The sequence below is a fragment of the Pelophylax lessonae genome, assembly GCF_965119305.1.
Source record: "Pelophylax lessonae genome assembly, chromosome: 7".
NCBI classification, from domain to species: Eukaryota; Metazoa; Chordata; class Amphibia; order Anura; family Ranidae; genus Pelophylax; species Pelophylax lessonae.
Genome location: NC_138774.1, coordinates 285,914,994 through 285,935,171, shown reverse-complemented (window position 1 = coordinate 285,935,171; position 20,178 = coordinate 285,914,994). Strand labels below are relative to the sequence as shown.

Genomic DNA, 20,178 nt, shown 5'->3' with positions numbered 1-20,178 from the left:
AAATTTATTATCATAGATCAAAACCTATTAACCACTTGCCGACCGCCGCACGACTATCTACGTCGGCGGTCAGCCCCTCACAGGCAAAGTGACGTAGGGCTACGTCACTAGCTTGTGAGGGTCTAGGGAGCAAGCGCGTGCCGCCGGAGGCGCGCTCCCGCGTGGTCACGGACCCCCCCGCGCGTGTGACCGGCGGATCCGATGTCTGCCGGTCACTCTGCGATCGGCGGGGGAGAGGGAGAAAGTCAGGCAGCTTGTGTAAACAAGCTGCCTGACATTCTCCCCTGTGTATGAAGGATGATCATACGGTTCTACTATGTAGAACCGTTGATCACTCTTCATACGTCTGAAGCCACAGCCAATCACAGTAGAAAGCACGCCCCTAGGGACACACATAGCCCCTCCCTTTCAAAAAAAGTTAACCCCTTCACTGCCAGTGTATTTTTACAGTAACAGTGCATATGTATAGCACTGATTACTGTAGAAATGTCACTGGTAACCCCAAAAGTGGCAAAAATGTCAGTCAAGGGTCCGATCTGTCCGCTGCAATGTCGCAGTACCGCAAAAAAAATCGCAGATCGCCGCCATTACGCGTTAAAAAAAAAAAAAAAAAAAAAAAAGACATAAATCTTTCCCTTTGTTAGTAAACGCGATAACTTTTGCGAAAACCAATCAAAATATGCTTTTTGCGATTTTTTTTTTTTTTTTTTTACCAAACATAGGTAGCATAAAACAAATTGGCCGAAAATTTTAAAAAATTTATTTTTACATTTTTTTGGGGGGGCATTTCATATAAAAAAAATGTGAAAAATATTGCTATTTTTGCAAAATTTACGCTTTTTTTTTTTTTTTTGTTTATAGCGCGTGATCAAAAAATCGCACACAGGTGATCAAATACCACCAAAAGAAAGCTCTGTTTGTGGGAAAAAAAGGACGCCAAATTCGTTTAGATACAGCGTCGCACAACCGCGCAATTGTCCGTTAAAGTCACGCAGTGCCGAATCGCAAAATACCCCCTGGTCAGGAAGGGGGTAAAATCTTCCGGGGCTTAAGTGGTTACGTTTTGTAAAATGATTAAAACCATAATTGGTGAGTGGTTCTCCCAATGTATTGTAGCCCACATGGGCATGTCAGGAGGTACGTAACATGGGTAGAGTGGCAAGAAATACATTTCTTAATGTTGTAGACTTGGCCAGTATGTTGTGATTTGAATTGGGACATTTTCTTGTAATTACCAACAGTCCTACATACTTTTCACCTTTTGCATGGGTAAAACCCCTTTTGATTCAAAAAAGTTACCATTTTTTTGGAGGGTCAGGTATATTAGGAGCTAGATGGTGTCTCAAATTCATAGCTCGCCGATAAATGAATTTGAATCAAATTAGACGTGTTCCTATTGGGAGAATCTCACCAAAAATGACATTTTTGTTGCAGGGGATGCCAGAAATCTGACTTGTATCTTAGTGCAGACTTCTGGGAAAATTGGTGAGCCAATCACACAAGCAGGAAATTATGTTTCTGGGGGTGTGGTCAGTATTAGGGATGCACCGAAATGAAAATTTTGGGCCGAAAATGCAGGATGCCCTTGGCCGAAAACCGAAACCGAAAATGACTTTTTCCCCAAAAATGTTTTAAAATGGATAGAACAGGGGCATACACCAAAAACAGGCAGCGACGTACACCTGTCGCTGCCACCCTGTCACAGTATATGTACTGTGACGGTTTGGCAAGAGGTTAATTTAATTACCAATGGTATTTGTATTATGCAGCACAAAGGGGTTAATTACCTGCCACTGGTCGGTCACTAATAGATAAGTGACCAGCAGTGACAATACATTAACCCCTCATGCTTCATAATACAAAAACCATTGGTAAGCTGCCTCAGCTCTCCCCCCCCCCTCCTTCCCTCCCTCCCTCCCTCCCTCCCTCCCTCCCTCTGGCTCAGCGTCCCTCCTCGGGTTTCCTTCATTCAAAAGTCCCGCCTCTGGCCGGCGGCACCGCCTCTCAATGACGTCCCTACTACGATCTCTGCAGTATGAATGGACATACCAGGCGGGGGGGCGGGGCGAGCGGCCGCAATAGAGATAACTAATGTGATCCTTCCTGTCAGCTCAGCACGACTATGTGTGAATGATAACAGAACTGACCTGACACCGGGCGGGCGGAGCGGCCGCTATTAGCTGTAACTATGTGAGAGCTTCACTTCACTGACAGGCATGTATCTCCGCTGACAAGGAAGTGAAGCTCACATAGTTACAGCGAATAGCGGCCGCTCCGCCCGCCCGGTGTCAGCTCAGTTCTGTTCTCATTCATACATAGTCGTGCTGAGCTGACAGGGATAGATCACATCAGTTATCTCTATAGCGGCCGCTCGCCCGCCCCCTCGCCTGGTAAGTCCATTCATAATGCACAGATCGTAGTAGGGACGTCATTGAGAGGCGGACGGCCGGCCAGAGGCGGGACTTTTAAAACCTGCCCTGCGCAGCGCCCTCCTCCTTCCCCCACGGCCGCCATATTTCTTTTCGGCAATGTTAACCCATTATCGGCCGAAATGAGAGAGGCTCATTTTCGGCCGATAATTTCGGTGCATCCCTAGTCAGTATACATTCTGTGTACAGAACAGCTCCAGGCAGCCATATTGCATTGCATTTTCAAAAATTTACAACAGCTGCAGATTGAAAAGGAAAGGAAATTTTTTAATAACATTCAATTACAATATGATTTGTGTCACAATTGTATACGCTATATTGTTTTTTCTTTGCTATTTTTTCCCCCCACGAAAGTGGAGTTACCCTTTAAAAGGTGAACTAACACATTATACCCAACCCTCCCCTCCTCCCATTACCCGCTGTACTTCGCTATGGGGATGCTGAGCAGGCAGTGTTCCAGGGATTTGAAATTCCCACTCTTCACCCTCCTCTCTGTGCAGTGCTCCTGGGATTGATCATAGCAATTCTCATTGGACAGCTCCTGCACAGTGAACCGATCTGGTCTGTCCCGGAAGCGCTGCACAGAGAAGGGTGGGGATTTCCAATCCCGGGACTGGCTGTGTGGCCACTGATAGTTCAGCTTCCCCGGAGGCAATTACAACGGAGACCCCGAAAGGGGAAGGGGGGGGGAATGAAAAGGGGAACTAACACTTTAACCAATTTAACCAGCTCAGTGTGCTCATCCATCCAGTCCTCTGTATTGTATACTGATCTCCTCATACACCTAAGGCAGGAGACAAACTCAGCCCTCAGATCTCATCCAGCAGGGTCAACTTCCTCCACAGCTACTCTATGACTGTCATCAAACCCGGTTAACCTCCATGATATGGAATTGAGGAGAGTGAGGAGCCTGATTGGAGGACTTGGTTGGATGCTATAAGGCCTTGGCTGGTATTGGAACTTGTCGACCTTTTGTAATGAGGGGTCAATAGGATCTGGTAAGGGGGTCTTTCATCTATTGGTGGTGAAAGGTGTCATCAATTTTGAACAATCACATCTATTGGACTTTTGACACCATTTTTGAGATTTATTTGTGATGTTTATTTGGCACTGATTGATCGAGTATTTTACAGAGCTGCTCCAATCAGCTCTGTGCCTTCCACCTAGGCTCTCATTAGCAGGAGGAGCAACATTCTGCCTACCTTGGTACGCACACCAATGTGAACAAAAGGGCCGTTATTAAACGGCCTTCTAGAATAAGAGTTCCCCCTTGAGGCCTTTTCCCTACGACCTTTAAATTTACGTACATCTGTTTCCATCTTTGTTAAGCCCCTGTTCTTCTTTATCTAGCAGTCTGTGATATAGCAAGCCACAGTCCGGTCCTAATTTCTGCCCTTGGAAGCCGCAGTTCTCTCCCTGAGTCGCTGCAAAGAAAGGATTGCCTTTCAGAGTTCTATAATCATGGCCAACACCAAGCCTGTTATGGATGGTCTGGGCCAGGCCAGGAATGGCAGGCTGCAGGAGGGTACCATAAAGCCTCAAGGCTTCGAGGGTGAGGTAGAGAACACAACGCCCCCATGCCTGGTCTTCTTCTGATCCCTTGGACAGCTTCCATTGAACTTGACTTTGGAAGAACGCACGCCGCCATCATGTAACAATCCTACAGGCTCACCTGAGTCAGAGGACTGCTGGCCAGAGGTAGGAGTGGAGCCCAGTGGCAAGGACCGCAGGCAGGTAGTCTGGCAGAGGCGTGGTCAGACAATCTGGGTTGGCTACGGTGGAAGCAGTGCTGGATATCGGATGGACACCAGGTAGTACTCTGATGAGGACACAGGTTCACCTGAGGTGCGGAAACTAAGTGCTAGCTGGTTTTCACTAGAGCCCCTGATGGTGGGGATAGACTGCGCTGCATGCTAACCAGGTCGCGGTCCCCAGGATCACCCAGCCAGGCAGAGTGCAGGTTCAGTCCGGAGTGGAGGAGCAGACAAGGGGTAAGTATTTCATAATGAGCTACTATGCGATGCATACTAGCTCATTATGGGTTTCTCTTTCAGGATGTAAAGAAGAGAAAAAAATTTTTTCTTGGTGTACAACCTCTTTAAATGAAGTCGATTAAAATCACAATTTAAATCACTAATAGAAAGGCTTGATTTAAATCATAATTTCTAAAGAGCAACTGTCATCTCTGACCCGCTGTTGACTCACCAGCAGTCCAATTCACTTTAATGGGACGGCTGGTGATGCGGCAGTGACACAAGGTGAGAGACATGTAGGCAGCAGGTGAGTGGCTGCCGATAACAGGAGCGGACATGGTGGGTCTGAAATGACACGTCCTCTTAAAATAAGAACTCATTCTTGCTGGTAGTTAGAATCTGGAATATTTGCAAACAACGTGAAAGTTTCCTACTCAGAATAATAGTCAGGTTAGTAAAACAGCGATGTCAGAACCGATTCAATCATACAGTTTGTAGTCTACATAGTTTTGCAAAACTATGGGATAAAAGAATTTGCGACGCTGTACCCAAAAAAATTTTACGTCCTTTTATTTTCCTACATGGAAAGCCTTCCACGGCCCTACAAAGGAAAGCCTTCCACGGCCCTACAAAGGAAAGCCTTCCACGGCCCTACAAAGGAAAGCCTTCCACGGCCCTACAAAGGAAAGCCTTCCACGGCCCTACAAAGGAAAGCCTTCCACGGCCCTACAAAGGAAAGCCTTCCACGGCCCTACAAAGGAAAGCCTTCCACGGCCCTACAAAGGAAAGCCTTCCACGGCCCTACAAAGGAAAGCCTTCCACGGCCCTACAAAGGAAAGCCTTCCACGGCCCTACAAAGGAAAGCCTTCCACGGCCCTACAAAGGAAAGCCTTCCACGGCCCTACAAAGGAAAGCCTTCCACGGCCCTACAAAGGAAAGCCTTCCACGGCCCTACAAAGGAAAGCCTTCCACGGCCCTACAAAGGAAAGCCTTCCACGGCCCTACAAAGGAAAGCCTTCCACGGCCCTACAAAGGAAAGCCTTCCACGGCCCTACAAAGGAAAGCCTTCCACGGCCCTACAAAGGAAAGCCTTCCACGGCCCTACAAAGGAAAGCCTTCCACGGCCCTACAAAGGAAAGCCTTCCACGGCCCTACAAAGGAAAGCCTTCCACGGCCCTACAAAGGAAAGCCTTCCACGGCCCTACAAAGGAAAGCCTTCCACGGCCCTACAAAGGAAAGCCTTCAAACGGCCCTACAAAGGAAAGCCTTCAAACGGCCCTACAAAGGAAAGCCTTCAAACGGCCCCTACATGGACAGCTTGCAATGGACGTGAACTCAATCATTTAACTTCCCCCCATATAGTATAGTTTTGATTTATTAGACTTCCTCACCTGATGTCCACTTTCTACGGACACGCGTATTTTGTTGCCGTTGGAGTCTGTGCTCTCCATCGTTTGCTCCTCACTTAAAAAAGCCTCATCGGAAGTGCAGTACCAGCCCTGGTACATCCCCTTGTAGATGTATCCTCGCTCTTCCAGCGTCTTCCCAAAATGATACACTGCCCGGGAGTGACGAGGCTCTGTCGTACGAATAAATTCTGTGTAGGAGATTCCCATCGTATCGAACATGGTGCGGAATTGCTGGGAAACCCTTGAACAGAGCTCAGGCGGGTTCACACCCAATACAGCCGCAGCTTGCTGTACCTTGATGCCATGTTCATCAGTGCCTTAAAAAAAACAAAAACACATTTTAGATTTACAAGTTAACAGATGTCACAAGCAGGTGTGGGCGCAGCATTGATCTGATCAGGGAAGAGAGGGACCTGGATAGGGGAGACAGCTTGGATCTGGTTGGGGGGGAGGACATCATTGATGCCAATGGGACACAGCTTGGGTCTAATCTGATTTATGGGGGGCACATCCTGGTGGGACAGCAGGGATCTGATTTGGGGGGCACATCTTGGTGAGACAGCAGTGATCTGATTTATGGGGCACAACAGGGATCTAATTTGGGGGGGGGGGGTGCACATCTTGGTGGGACAGTAGGGATCTGATTTGGGGGGGCACAACTTAGTGGGACAGCAGGGATCCATTTGGGGTAGGGGGGCACATCCATCTTGGTGGGACAGCAGAAATCCTATTTGAGGGGGGGGGGGGAGCACATCCTGGTGGGACAGCGGGGCTCTGATTTGGGTTGGGGCACATATTGGTGGGACAGCGGGGCTCTGATTTGGGTTGGGGCACATATTGGTGGGACAGCGGGGCTCTGATTTGGGTTGGGGCACATATTGGTGGGACAGCGGGGATCTGATTTGGGTTGGGGCACATATTGGTGGGACAGCAAGGATCTGATTTGGGGGGGCACATCAGGGATCTGATTCGGGGGGGGGGGGGGGCACATCCTGGTGGGACAACAGGGATCTGATTTGGGTTGGGGGGGGGGGGCACTAATTGCTGGGACAGCAGGGATCTGATTTGGGGGGGCATATCCTGGTGGGACAACAGGGATTTGATTTGGGTTGGGGGCACATATTGGTGGGACAGCAGGGATCTGATTTTGGGGGGGAGGGGGGCACATCTTGGTGGCACAGCAGGGATCTGATTCGGGGGGAGGCACATCCTGGTGGGACAATGGGGGATCTGATTTGGGTTAAGGGCACATCATGGTGGGACAGCAGGGATCTGATTTGGGTTGGGGGCACATCTTGGTGGGACAGCAGGGATCTGATTTGGGTTGGGGGCACATCTTGGTGGGACAGCAGGGATCTGATTTGGGTTGGGGGCACATCTTGGTGGGACAGCAGGGATCTGATTTGGGGGGGCACATCTTGGTGGCACAGCAGGGATCTGATTTGGGGGGCACATTTCGGTGGCACAGCAGGGATCTGATTTGGGGGGAGGCACATCTTTGTGGCACAACAGGGATCTGATTTGGGGGGCACATCTTGGTGGCACAGTAGGGATCTTGTTTGGGGGGGGCACATCTTGGTGGTACAACAAGGAACTGATTTGGGGGGGGCACATATTGCTGGGACAGCAGTGATCTGATTTGGGGGGGGGGGCATCCTGGTGGCACAGCAGGGATCTGATTCTGGGGGGGGGGGGCACATCCTGGTGGGACAGCAGGGATCTGATTTAGGTTGGGGGCACATCTTGGTGGGACAGCAGGGATCTGATTGGGGGGGGGGGCACATCCTGGTGGGACATCAGGGATCTGATTTAGGTTGGGGGCACATCTTGGTGGGACAGCAGGGATCTTATTCGGGGGGGGTGCACATCCTGGTGGGACATCAGGGATCTGATTTGGGGGGGCACATCTTGGTGGCACAACAGGGATCTGATTTGGGGGGGGGCATATTGCTGGGACAGCAGGTATCTGATTTGGGGGGGGGGGCACATCCTGGTGGGACAACGGGGATCTGATTTGGGTTGGGGGCACATCTTGGTGGCACAGCAGGGATCTTATTTGGGGTGGGGGGGGGCGCACATCTTGGTGGCACAGCAAGGATCTGATTCTGGGGGGGGGGGGGCACATCCTGGTGGGACAACAGGGATCTGATTTGGGTTGGGGGCACATCTTGGTGGCACAGTAGGGATCTTATTTGGGGGGGGGGGGGGCACATCTTGGTGGCACAGCAGGGATCTTATTTGGGGGGGGGGGGCACATCTTGGTGGCACAACAGGGATCTGATTTGGGGGGGGACATCTTGGTGGCACAGCAGGGATCTGATTCTGGGGGGGGGGGGGGGGGCACATCCTGGTGGGACGACGGGGATCTGATTTGGGTTGGGGGCACATCTTGGTGGCACAGTAGGGATCTTATTTGGGGGGGGGCACATCTTGGTGACACAGCAGGGATCTTATTTGGGGGGGGGGGGACACATCTTGGTGGAACAGGGATCTGATTCTGGGGGGGCATCTTGGTGGCACAGCAGGGATCTGATTTGGGGGGGCATATTGCTGGGACAGCAGGTATCTGATTTGGGGGGGGCACATCCTGGTGGGACAACAGGGATCTGATTTGGGTTGGGGGCACATCTTGGTGGCACAGCAGGGATCTTATTTGGGGGGGGCACATCTTGGTGGCACAGCAGGGATCTTATTTGGGGGGGAAGCACATCTTGGTGGCACAGCAGGGATCTGATTCTGGGGGGGGCACATCCTGGTGGGACAACGGGGATCTGATTTGGGTTGGGGGCACATCTTGGTGGCACAGTAGGGATCTTATTTGGGGGGGGGGGCACATCTTGGTGACACAGCAGGGATCTTTTTTGGGGGGGGGCGCACATCTTGGTGGAACAACAGGGATATGATTTGGGGGGGGCATCTTGGTGGCACAGCAGGGATCTTATTTGGGGGGGCACATCTTGGTGGCACAGCAGTGATCTGATTCTGGGGGGGGGGAGCACATCCTGGTGAGACAACGGGGATCTGATTTGGGTTGGGGGAACATCTTGGTGGCACAGCAGGGATCTTATTTGGGGGGGGGGGCACATCTTGGTGGCACAGCAAGGATCTGATTCTGTGGGGGGGGGGGGGGGCACATCCTGGTGGGACAACAGGGATCTGATTTGGGTTGGGGGCACATCTTGGTGGCACAGTAGGGATCTTATTTGGGGGGGGGGGCACATCTTGGTGGCACAGTAGGGATCTTATTTGGGGGGGGGGGGCACATCTTGGTGACACAGCAGGGATCTTTTTTGGGGGGGGGCACATCTTGGTGGAACAACAGGGAGATATGATTTGGGGGGGGGGCATCTTGGTGGCACAGCAGTGATCTGATTCTGGGGGGGGGGGGGGGGGGAGCACATCCTGGTGAGACAACGGGGATCTGATTTGGGTTGGGGGAACATCTTTGTGGCACAGCAGGGATCTTATTTGGGGGGGTGGGGGGCACATCTTGGTGGCACAGCAAGGATCTGATTCTGGGGGGGGGGGGCACATCCTGGTGGGACAACAGGGATCTGATTTGGGTTGGGGGCACATCTTGGTGGCACAGTAGGGATCTTATTTGGGGGGGGGGGGGGCACATCTTGGTGACACAGCAGGGATCTTTTTGGGGGGGGGGGGCACATCTTGGTGGCACAGCAGGGATCTTATTTGGGGGGGCACATCTTGGTGGCACAGCAGTGATCTGATTCTGGGGGGGGGGGAGCACATCCTGGTGAGACAACGGGGATCTGATTTGGGTTGGGGGAACATCTTGGTGGCACAACAGGGATCTGATTTGGGGGGGGGGCATATTGCTGGGACAGCAGGTATCTGATTTGGGGGGGGGGCACATCCTGGTGGGACAACGGGGATCTGATTTGGGTTGGGGGCACAGTAGGGATCTTATTTGGGGGGGGGGGGGCACATCTTGGTGACACAGCAGGGATCTTATTTGGGGGGGGGGGCACATCTTGGTGACACAGTAGGGATCTTATTTGGGGGGGGGGGCACATCTTGGTGGCACAGTAGGGATCTTATTTGGGGGGGGCACATCTTGGTGGCACAGTAGGGATCTTATTTGGGGGGGGGCACATCTTGGTGACACAGCAGGGATCTTTTTTGAGGGGGGGCACATCTTGGTGGAACAACAGGGATATGATTTGGGGGGGGGGGGGCATCTTGGTGGCACAGCAGGGATCTTATTTGGGGGGGCATATCTTGGTGGCACAGCAGTGATCTGATTCTGGGGGGGGGGAGCACATCCTGGTGAGACAACGGGGATCTGATTTGGGTTGGGGGAACATCTTGGTGGCACAGCAGGGATCTTATTTGGGGGGGGGGGCACATCTTGGTGACACAGTAGGGATCTTATTTGGGGGGGGGGGCACATCTTGGTGGCACAGCAAGGATCTGATTCTGGGGGGGGCACATCCTGGTGGGACAACAGGGATCTGATTTGGGTTGGGGGCACATCTTGGTGGCACAGTAGGGATCTTATTTGGGGGGGGGGGGGCACATCTTGGTGGCACAGCAGGGATCTTTTTTGGGGGGGGGGCACATCTTGGTGGAACAACAGGGATATGATTTGGGGGGGCATCTTGGTGGCACAGCAGAGATCTTATTTGGGGGGGCACATCTTGGTGGCACAGCAGTGATCTGATTCTGGGGGGGGGGGCACATCCTGGTGGGACAACAGGGATCTGATTTGGGTTGGGGGCATATCTTGGTGGCACAGTAGGGATCTTATTTGGGGGAGGGGGGCACATCTTAGTGGCACAACAGGGATCTGATTCTGGGGGGGGCACATCCTGGTGGGACAACGGGGATCTGATTTGGGTTGGGGGCACATCTTTGTGGCACAGTAGGGATCTTATTTGGGGGGGGGGGGCACATCTTGGTGGAACAGGGATCTGATTTGGGGGGGGCATCTTGGTGGCACAGCAGTGATCTGATTCTGGGGGGGGGCACATCTTGGTGGCACAACAGGGATCTGATTTGGGGGGGGGGACATCTTGGTGGCACAACAGGGATCTGATTTGGGGGGGGGGGGACATCTTGGTGGCACAGCAGGGATCTGATTCTGGGGGGGGGGGCACATCCTGGTGGGACAACGGGGATCTGATTTGGGTTGGGGGCACATCTTGGTGGCACAGTAGGGATCTTATTTGGGGGGGGGGGCACATCTTGGTGACACAGCAGGGATCTTATTTGGGGGGGGGGGGCACATCTTGGTGGAACAACAGGGATCTGATTTGGGGGGGGGGGGCACATCTTGGTGGAACAACAGGGATCTGATTTGGGGGGGGGGGGACATCTTGGTGGCACAGTAGGGATCTTATTTGGGGGGGCACATCTTGGTGGCACAGCAGGGATCTTATTTGGGGGGGGGGGGCACATCCTGGTGGGACAACGGGGATCTGATTTGGGTTGGGGGCACATCTTGGTGGCACAGTAGGGATCTTATTTGGGGGGGGGGGGCACATCTTGGTGGAACAGGGATATGATTTGGGGGGGGGCATCTTGGTGGCACAGCAGGGATCTTATTTGGGGGGGGAAGCACATCCTGGTGAGACAACGGGGATCTGATTTGGGGGGGGTGGGGGGGTGGACATCTTGGTGGCACAACAGGGATCTGATTCTGGGGGGGGGGGGGGGGGGGCACATCTTGGTGGCACAACGGGGATCTGATTGGGTGGAAATTGGACTTGATATGAGAAGAAATCATTGATCTGATTGGAGGACAGCAGGGGTCGTTGATCTGATTGGTGGGGGTCTCTCACCGGTGCTCAGGCCGCTCTCCCCCCCGCACAGTCCGGTGTACCGGTGCAGGGTGTCCCCCAGCACGGCGGAGTAGACGTGTCCCAGGTGGGGGGCGGCATTCACATAGAAGATCGGGGTGGTGATCAGCCGACCCCCCCGCCGCCCCTCCTCCATAGCTGATCTTCCTGCTGAAGCACACCGAGCACCACCGGCCGACCAGCCGCCCATACAGCCACCGCATGTCACCGACCAGGTACAAGCTGCCCTCAGTCAAGATGGCGACCACCAGTCGACCCATACCCATCTCACACCGATAAACAAGTTTCAAAACACAATCTAACACGTACGTCTACCCCCGAATCTCCGATAACATCGTACCCCCGGGACTGGTATCGGATTTTGGAGTGAAATGTGAAGCAGATGGGTGAGGGCAGGTTGCCCTTAGTAAAGATGGCGACCGGCGCTGCTCGCACAGGAAGCCGTGTAGAGGAAGGACGCCTGTGGGGGTGGCACGACGTATGGCGGGAAGATGGCGCTTTGCAGAGTGGTCCTGGGGCTGAGGACAGCCAGAGGCGGGTTACAGAGCCACAGAAGGCCGCGGGCCCCCAGCAGTGAGTGTCCCGGCTGTCATTGTCCTCCCTCTTATGGGCCCCCCTCATAGCTTCTTTCCTATTGGCTGTGGGTTTACCCTTCAGGTGTTCTTATTATAAGGAGGGGGGGGGTTCAGGTAAGCCCCCCTCACATCATAGACCCCCTCACATTAGAGACCCCCACACAAAGCCCCCCACACAATGCCCCCCTCACATCCAAGACCCCCCACACAGAGCCCCCCTCACATCCGAGACCCCCCACACAAAGTCCCCCACACAGAGCCCCCCTCACATCCGAGACCCCCCCACACAATCAGAGACCCCCACACACAGAGACCCCCACACAAAGCCCCCCTCATATCCGAGACCCCCCCTCACATCAGAGACCCCCCCTCACATCCGAGACCCCCCACACAAAGCCCCCCTCATATCCGAGACCCCCCCCTCACATCAGAGACCCCCACACACAGAGACCCCCACACAAAGCCCCCCTCATATCCGAGACCCCCCCTCACATCAGAGACCCCACACACAGAGACCCCCACACAAAGCCCCCCTCATATCAGAGACCCCCCCTCACATCAGAGACCCCCCCTCACATCAGAGATCCCCATTACATTTTTTGAAGGAGACCTCACTTACCTCACGCTGTCTGCACTCTGCAGCTTTTTTTTTTTTTCTTTAAACTTCCCGCCCACACATCCCCGGGGAGTGTGGGCGGGGCGGGAGGAGGAGGAGAAGGGGCGCGGTGAGGAGGAGCTGACGATCTCTCCTGTGGCATCCCTGCAGGGAGGAGGGATCTGTCACCGTGGATCAGAGGCTGAGCTGTGTGTGATACACAGCTCGCCTCATTAGGTGAGGTGACCGAGGCACAGCCACACAGTGGGAGGTAAGCGGCGGCCGCAGCCTGTGTTATCCCTGTCCATGCCGCGGTCGCCGCTTACCTCCCGCTGTGCGGCCTTAATCGCCTGATCTTCTGCGAGCTGTGATGGCCACACGGCGCCCTTGTTGCCCATGGCGCCCTGTGCGGCCGCACAGCTCGCACACCCCAAAGGCCGGCCCTGCTTATATCTCCATTAACCACTTTATCCCCGGAGGATTTACTCCCAGGCCACTTTTTGCAACTTGGCACTGCACAAATTTAACTGACAATTGCGCGGTCGTGCGACGCTGTACCTAAACGAAATTTACGTCCTTTTTTCCCCACAAACAGAGCTTTCTTTTGGTGGTATTTGATCACCTGTGCGATTTTCATTTTTTGCGCTATAAACAAAAAAAGAGCGTCAATTTTGCAAAAATAACAATATTTTTAACATTTTTTTTTATATGAAATTCCCCCCCCAAAAAATGTAAAAATCTAAATTTTTTAAAATTTTTGGCCAATTTGTTTTCTGCTACCTATTTTTGGTTAAAAAAAAAAAATCACAATAAGCGTATTTTGATTGGTTTGCGCAAAAGTTATTGCGTTTACTAACTAAGGGAAAGATTTCTGTCATTTTTGGTGTTTTTTTTTTTTAACACGTAATGGCGGCGATCTGCGATTTTTTTTTTTTTTTTGCTGGACTGCGACATTGCGGCGGACAGATCGGACCCCTAACTGACATTTTTGACACTTTTGGGGGTACCAGTGACATTACTGAAGTAATCAGTGCTATAAATATGCACTGTTACTGTAAAAATGACACTGGCAGGGAAGGGGTTAATTTTTATTGGAGAGGGAGGGGTTAAATGTATGCCTGGTGCTTACTGACGTGTGGGGGGGAGGTGACTGAGTGACACAGGGACAGATCGCAGGTTGAGCTATGCTGAACCCTTCAATCTGACCCTGCCTGTCACTTAGGCGATCCGCCCGCTTTGTTTACACAAGCGGAGCGGATCTCCAAACTAGATTCCCCGACGATCGGGGAAGAGCGGCGGCGATCGCCACCGCTCCTCCCCAGGCCCGACTCCCGCTGTGACTGAACACAGCGGGAGCGAGCCTCCGGCGGCGCGCACGTGCCGCCCACAAGGGGCAGAGTCCAGCGACGTAGGTCTACGTCGCTGGACAATAACGAGCCACTTTGCTGCAGTAGCAGCAATGTTAGAGGAGCTAAAGTGGTTAAAGAAAAGGCCACATACAGCGCTTGCTAACTATAAGTTAAATAAATTAATGTATGAAGATATCCAATATTAATAAAACCAAATACATAAATGACTCGATAAAGATGACTTATGAATAATGATAAAATATGAAATCCACAGTAAAACCAATAAAAAAAATCGTGAAAAGGTGATTTATGTGCTCAAATTATATCCCTTTGTACATGAGTGGCTGTGACATAAAATATAAATATATCAGACAATAAATGATTGCATTCTGCAGTATACGTAATAATACAATTCAAAGAATAAAACATTCCAATATTGAGTAGTGACTTTGTGCTCAAAAATTATATTGTCCTTAGTGAGAGTGGCTCCTCACAATTGGAAGGTGCAACTGCTGTGACTTGATTGGCTACGGTGTCGATTCCTTCTCCCAAGTGAATGAAAGAATTGGATCACTTACCGAATGCAGTGGGTCTCATATGTCGTATGACATTAACTGCTTGCCAAACGCCGCACGACTATTTACTGCGGCGGTCAGCCCCTCACAGGCAGAGCAACGTAGGTCTACGTCGCTAGCCTGTGAGGGTCTAGGGAGCGAGCGCGGCCCCCCCCCCCCCCGCGCGTGTGACTCGGCGATCGTCGGTACAGCGGGAGAAAGGCAGGCGGCTGATGTAAACAAGCCGCCTGTCATTCTCCCCTGTGTAGAAACAATGATCATACGGTTCTACTATGTAGGACCGTTGATCACTGTTCCTACACCTCAAGCCACAGCCAATCAGTTAGAATCACGCCCCTAGGGACACACACAGCCCCTCCCTCTCAAAAAAAGTTAACCCCTTCACTGCCAGTGTACTTTTACAGTAACAGCGCATATGTATAGCACTGATTACTGTAGAAATGTCACTGGTAACCCCAAAAGTGTCAAAAATATCAGTCAAGGGTCCGATCTGTCCGCCGCAATGTCTTAGTACCGCAAAAAAAAATCGCCGCCATTACGCGTTAAAAAAAAAAAAAAAAAACAACAAAAATGACAAAAATCTTTCCCTTTGTTAGTAAACGCGATAACTTTTGCGCAAACCAATCAAAATACGCTTATTGCAATTTTTTTTTACCAAACATATGTAGCAGAAAACAAATTGGCCAAAAATGTTAAATTTAGATTTTTAAATTTTTTTGGGGGGGAATTTCATATAAAAAAAAAATTTGAAAAATATTTGTTATTTTTGCAAAATTGTCGCTATTTTTTTGTATATAGCGCAAAAAGTAAAAATCGCACAGGTGATCAAATGCCACCAAAAGAAAGCTCTGTTTGTGGGGAAAAAAGGACGTCAAATTCGTTTAGGTACAGCGTCGCACGACCGCGCAATTGTCCGTTAAAGTCACAAAGTGCCGAATCGCAATAAACCGCCTGGTCGGAATGGGGGTAAAATCTTCCGGGGCTTAAGTGGTTAAGACCTTTCACGCTTTGGTGGCCTCCTGGGCCAAAAGGTTCCCCTTTAGGCGGTCCTATGGACTAGTATAGCTTCTCTGGACTCCGGGGTGCAACAACCCAGTTTGATAAGGAGGAGAAGAAAGAAAGCTCCAAATAGCGTAATAAAGTCAATATTAAAGTTTATTACCCATAAATAGGGTTTCCGAACATGAAAGCAAAGTAAAAAACACACTCCCTGGTGGTCAGCGGTGCGGCTGCGCGTCGTCCTCGCGGAATCAACGGGCTTACTTCCGGCTTGCGTTCCACTCAGGGTAGCGTAATGACGCTTTGCTATCCAAGCTGACGCGTTTTCTTCCCGCCGCCGAGAGGGGGCGGGATCCAGCAACGTAGGTCTACGTCGCTGGACGATAACGAGCCACTTTGCCGCAGTACCAGCTCAGTGAGTGGTCGGCAAGTGGTTAAAGGGGGATGGGAAGCCTTCTAGCTCAGGAAAGGGTTAAATGGCAGCTAAGGATCATTATTTCATTTTTATTTTGCCATCTTTGTCCCCCCTGGGGAGAATTCAATTCACTTCCTGTCCAGCAGACACAACAGGAAGTGGGAGGAAATCTCTTCAAATTGTTTTAAAGGGAACCTCCCCCCCCCCCCCCCATACCAAAAAATAAATAAATGCAACACTGCATACAAAATTAAATCCTTAATGGCAAAAGGTAAAACAGCTCGTAGGCCCCATTCTCATGTAGCGGCTTAAAATGCGTTTTTTTTTATGCACCTTTTTTTCTGCATGACATGCATATGGGGGCGCACTGATTTTTATGGGGTGTTTTATGCGGCAATAGCTTGTGGATTATTTTGCAGCGTTCTGGTTTGCGCTGTTTTTTTTTTAACCGCACGTTTTGTGTGTTTTTGCGCACATTTGCAGTGCCAATTAACAGCACCACGAGCGCATTCCCAGAGAGCACAGATGTGAACGAAGCCTTAACGCAGCTTTGGCACGCATTGCGCTTATGGTGCCAATAATTGTTAGTGGCCCCCCAAACCTGGGAAGCGAACGCCCCTTTTTCTCTGTGCAAAAATAAAAAAAAAAAAAACATGTGACAAATGCTGCAAAGCTTGCGATAAAAAGTGACAAATGCGGCAATGCATGTGCTAAAAAAAAACACGTGAGAAACGTGGCAAAGCATGTGATAAAAAACATGTGACAAGATGCTGCAAAGCATGCGATAAAAAGAGGGACAAACGCAGCAATGCAGGTGCTAAAAAAAAAAAAAACGTGAGAAATGCAATTAAAAAAACACGTGACAAACGTGGCAAAGCATATGATAAAAAAAAAAAAAACACGAGAAATGCGGCAAAGCATGCAATAAAAAACACGCGAGAAACGTGGCAGAGCATTTGATTAAAAAAAAAAAATGACAAACGTGGCAAAACGTGATAAAAACACACGACAAATGCAGCAAAACATGCAATAACAAAATGTGGCAAACGTGCCAATGCAGGTGATAAAAAAAAAACATGAGAAACGCGACAAAACATACGATAACAAAAAGACGACGGATGCAGCAAAACATGCAATAAAAAAATTGTGACAAACGCACAAAGCATACGATTGACAAACGCAGCAAAACATGTAATTAAAAAAACTGACAAATGCGGCAATGCTATGTGAAAAAAAAAAAAACTTTAGAAACGTGGCAAAACATGCGATAAAAAATAACGACAAATGCAGCAAAACATGCAATAAAAAACGTGACATATGCAGCAAAGCATGCGATAAAAACCACATCACAAAGGCGGCAAAGCATGCAATAATAAAAAAAAAGAGACAAACTCAGCAAAACCTGCGATAAAAAATGTGACAAACACGACAAATGCAGCAAAACATGCGATTAAAAAAGTAACAAACGCAACAAAACACTTAATTAAAAAAAAGTGACAAACGCAGCAAAACATGCGTTTAAAAAAATGAGCAGTGAAAACCACACAAACTGAAATTCGGTGAAAATTCTCTCACGCAGCAGAAATGTTACCCTCTGTCGCATTTGGTGGGCACTACCGCCCTGCTGAATGCGACCCGTTCAAGTGAATTGGCGATTCGGAACTGCTGACAAAATCGGCACAATTCTGCCTGCAATTTTGAAATGCCGCAAAATGGTGCCATCTTACCGTTTCCTTTTAGCCACTCCGCTACCGGAACAATTCTGACGCTTCTCTCTCTGGTGTGTAAAAATCTGTGTTTTTTTTTTTTTTTTTTCTAGAAAAGTACTTCTCCTCTCTGCGCCCGACTCCAAAGACGGGGGAGGGGAACAAGCCTCTCTGTAGCTGCACAGGGAACATAGGATCTGTAGGAGGAGCTCTGTCCTTCTCTCTGCTGCTTAATGCAGAGATGAGTCCCTCAGAGGCTTCACAGAGAAATACAGGATCTGTAGGAGCAGTTCTGTCCTCTCTACTGCTTACTGCTGAGATGAGGCTGCACAGAGAAGCGCAGGTTATGTAGGAGGAGTTCTGTCCTCTCTACTGCTTACTGCAGAGATGAATCTCTCAGAGGCTGCACAGAGAAGCGCAGGATCTGTAGGAGGAGTTCTGTCCTCTCTACTGCTTACTGCTGAGATGAGGCTGCACAGAGAAGCGCAGGTTCTGTAGGAGGAGTTCTGTCCTCTCTACTGCTTACTGCAGAGATGAATCTCTCAGAGGCTGCACAGAGAAGCGCAGGATCTGTAGGAGGAGTTCTGTCCTCTTTACTGCTTACTGCTGAGATGAGGCTGCACAGAGAAGCGCAGGTTCTGTAGGAGGAGTTCTGTCCTCTCTACTGCTTACTGCAGAGATGAATCTCTCAGAGGCTGCACAGAGAAGCGCAGGATCTGTAGGAGGAGTTCTGTTCTCTCTACTGCTTACAGCTGAGATGGGGGGCAGAGATGAGTCCCTCCGAGGCTGCACAGAGAAACACAGGATCTGTAGGAGTTGTTCTGTCCTCTCTACTGCTTACTGCAAAGATGAGCCTCTCCGAGGCTGCACAGAGAAGCACAGGATCTGTAGGAGGAGTTCTGTCCTCCTCTCTGCTGCTAACTGTTGAGATGGAGGTGGGTGAGTCTCTCCAGGGCTTCACAGAGAAGTGCAGGATCTGTAGGAGGAGTTATGTCCTCCGCTGCCAACTGCTAAGACTAGCAGAGATGAGGGGGGTGCCACAGCTAAAGGATAGGTGTGAGGACCACATGAAATGGCCTGGTGGGTTTGGCCCACAGGCGTTGTGTTTGACACATGTGCTGACCTTTTGTAATCTGCATACCATGGACATATGGGGGGGGGGGGTTGTATTAATTCTTGCTCCCGGCATTATCTCAGTACATGCGGACAGTGGTGTGGTGCGCCCTCTTCTGACAGTCCGTCTTATTGAAGCTTCCTTACTTCAGCACTCGTCTTCACCTTACAAGCAACTACTGAGACATTCTGGAAATGCTGCGAACCCCGCCCAGCCTGGAGGACTGAAGACATGATACGCATTGACGAAACACGCGTAAGGTGGAACGCACGCTGCATACGTCACGGGTGCCTGAGTGGAACGCAAGCCGGCATTCACCGTTCTCCACTCACGGGCATCATTCGGCTGGCGGTTTTTTCTTGTTTTATACATTGTACAACTACCTATTCTATTAAAGTACTTTTTAATGGTACTATACTATCTGGAGCCTTTCTTTACCCTGCATGCCCTGACCGGACCCTAAGGATCGTGGTTATCCAGGAGATGGGATCCTGAGTATTGCGGTACTACAGAGCCCAGCAGTGTCTTCTCTGGCCCTGGTGGCCATAAAGCGATTATAGGTCTTAATACCGTATGGTATATAAGACCCACATCCTCTGGTGAGTGTGTTCTCCTATTATCCCCCACGGTGACACCACAAGTACCAGCATTGGATCATTGGAGGATTCAACACAGAGCACCTGCACTTTTTCCTTTTATTGGCACTCAAGATATACCTGCATTTTCACCTGAGTCACTCATGAACTTTTATTTATGGACTTTTTCTACTTGCACATTTTCAACTTGAGGCACTAATGAAATTTATTGAAATATATTTATTTGTCTTGCTATTATTAATTCTATATAAATGAAAAAGCGCTGATAAATGTGAGTGTGCTGCTACCAAAGGTGTATAAATGAAATAGTGTAAAAAAGTCTGGTGCGCTACTAAATTGCAATAAAATGAACAATGTCAATCATGCATACTAAATGATGTACAAACAATTTGAAACAATTTAAAACAAATGAAAATGTGAGTGAACAAAGTCTCTGGTTTCTCTTGCAAATCAATATAATGTGTTTTCCGTGAACAACTCCACCAGAAAAAAGCTGAATAGATGAATGTGCAAATGAAGTCCAGTGTTCATGTAAATTCCAAAAATAATCACTGGTGGCCGTGAGAAAACCAAGTGCTGCTGCAAATCAACGAATGTGACGTGAAAATCCCATCACCTGGTGAG

General features: G+C 50.1%; 1 protein-coding gene and 1 pseudogene across 2 annotated transcripts in view; one reads left to right on the top strand and one right to left on the bottom strand.

Annotated features, from left to right (window-relative positions):
• Positions 1–20,178, top strand: part of MPP1 (MAGUK p55 scaffold protein 1) — an 894,076-nt gene that overhangs the window by 251,295 nt on the left and 622,603 nt on the right. The window lies entirely within an intron of this gene.
• On the bottom strand, positions 5,746–11,833 carry LOC309559858 (methionine--tRNA ligase, mitochondrial-like; annotated as a pseudogene). The gene is made up of 2 exons (XR_014226209.1): positions 11,613–11,833; positions 5,746–6,128 (listed from the first exon to the last, which is right to left on the bottom strand). The product of XR_014226209.1 is annotated as a methionine--tRNA ligase, mitochondrial-like (transcript).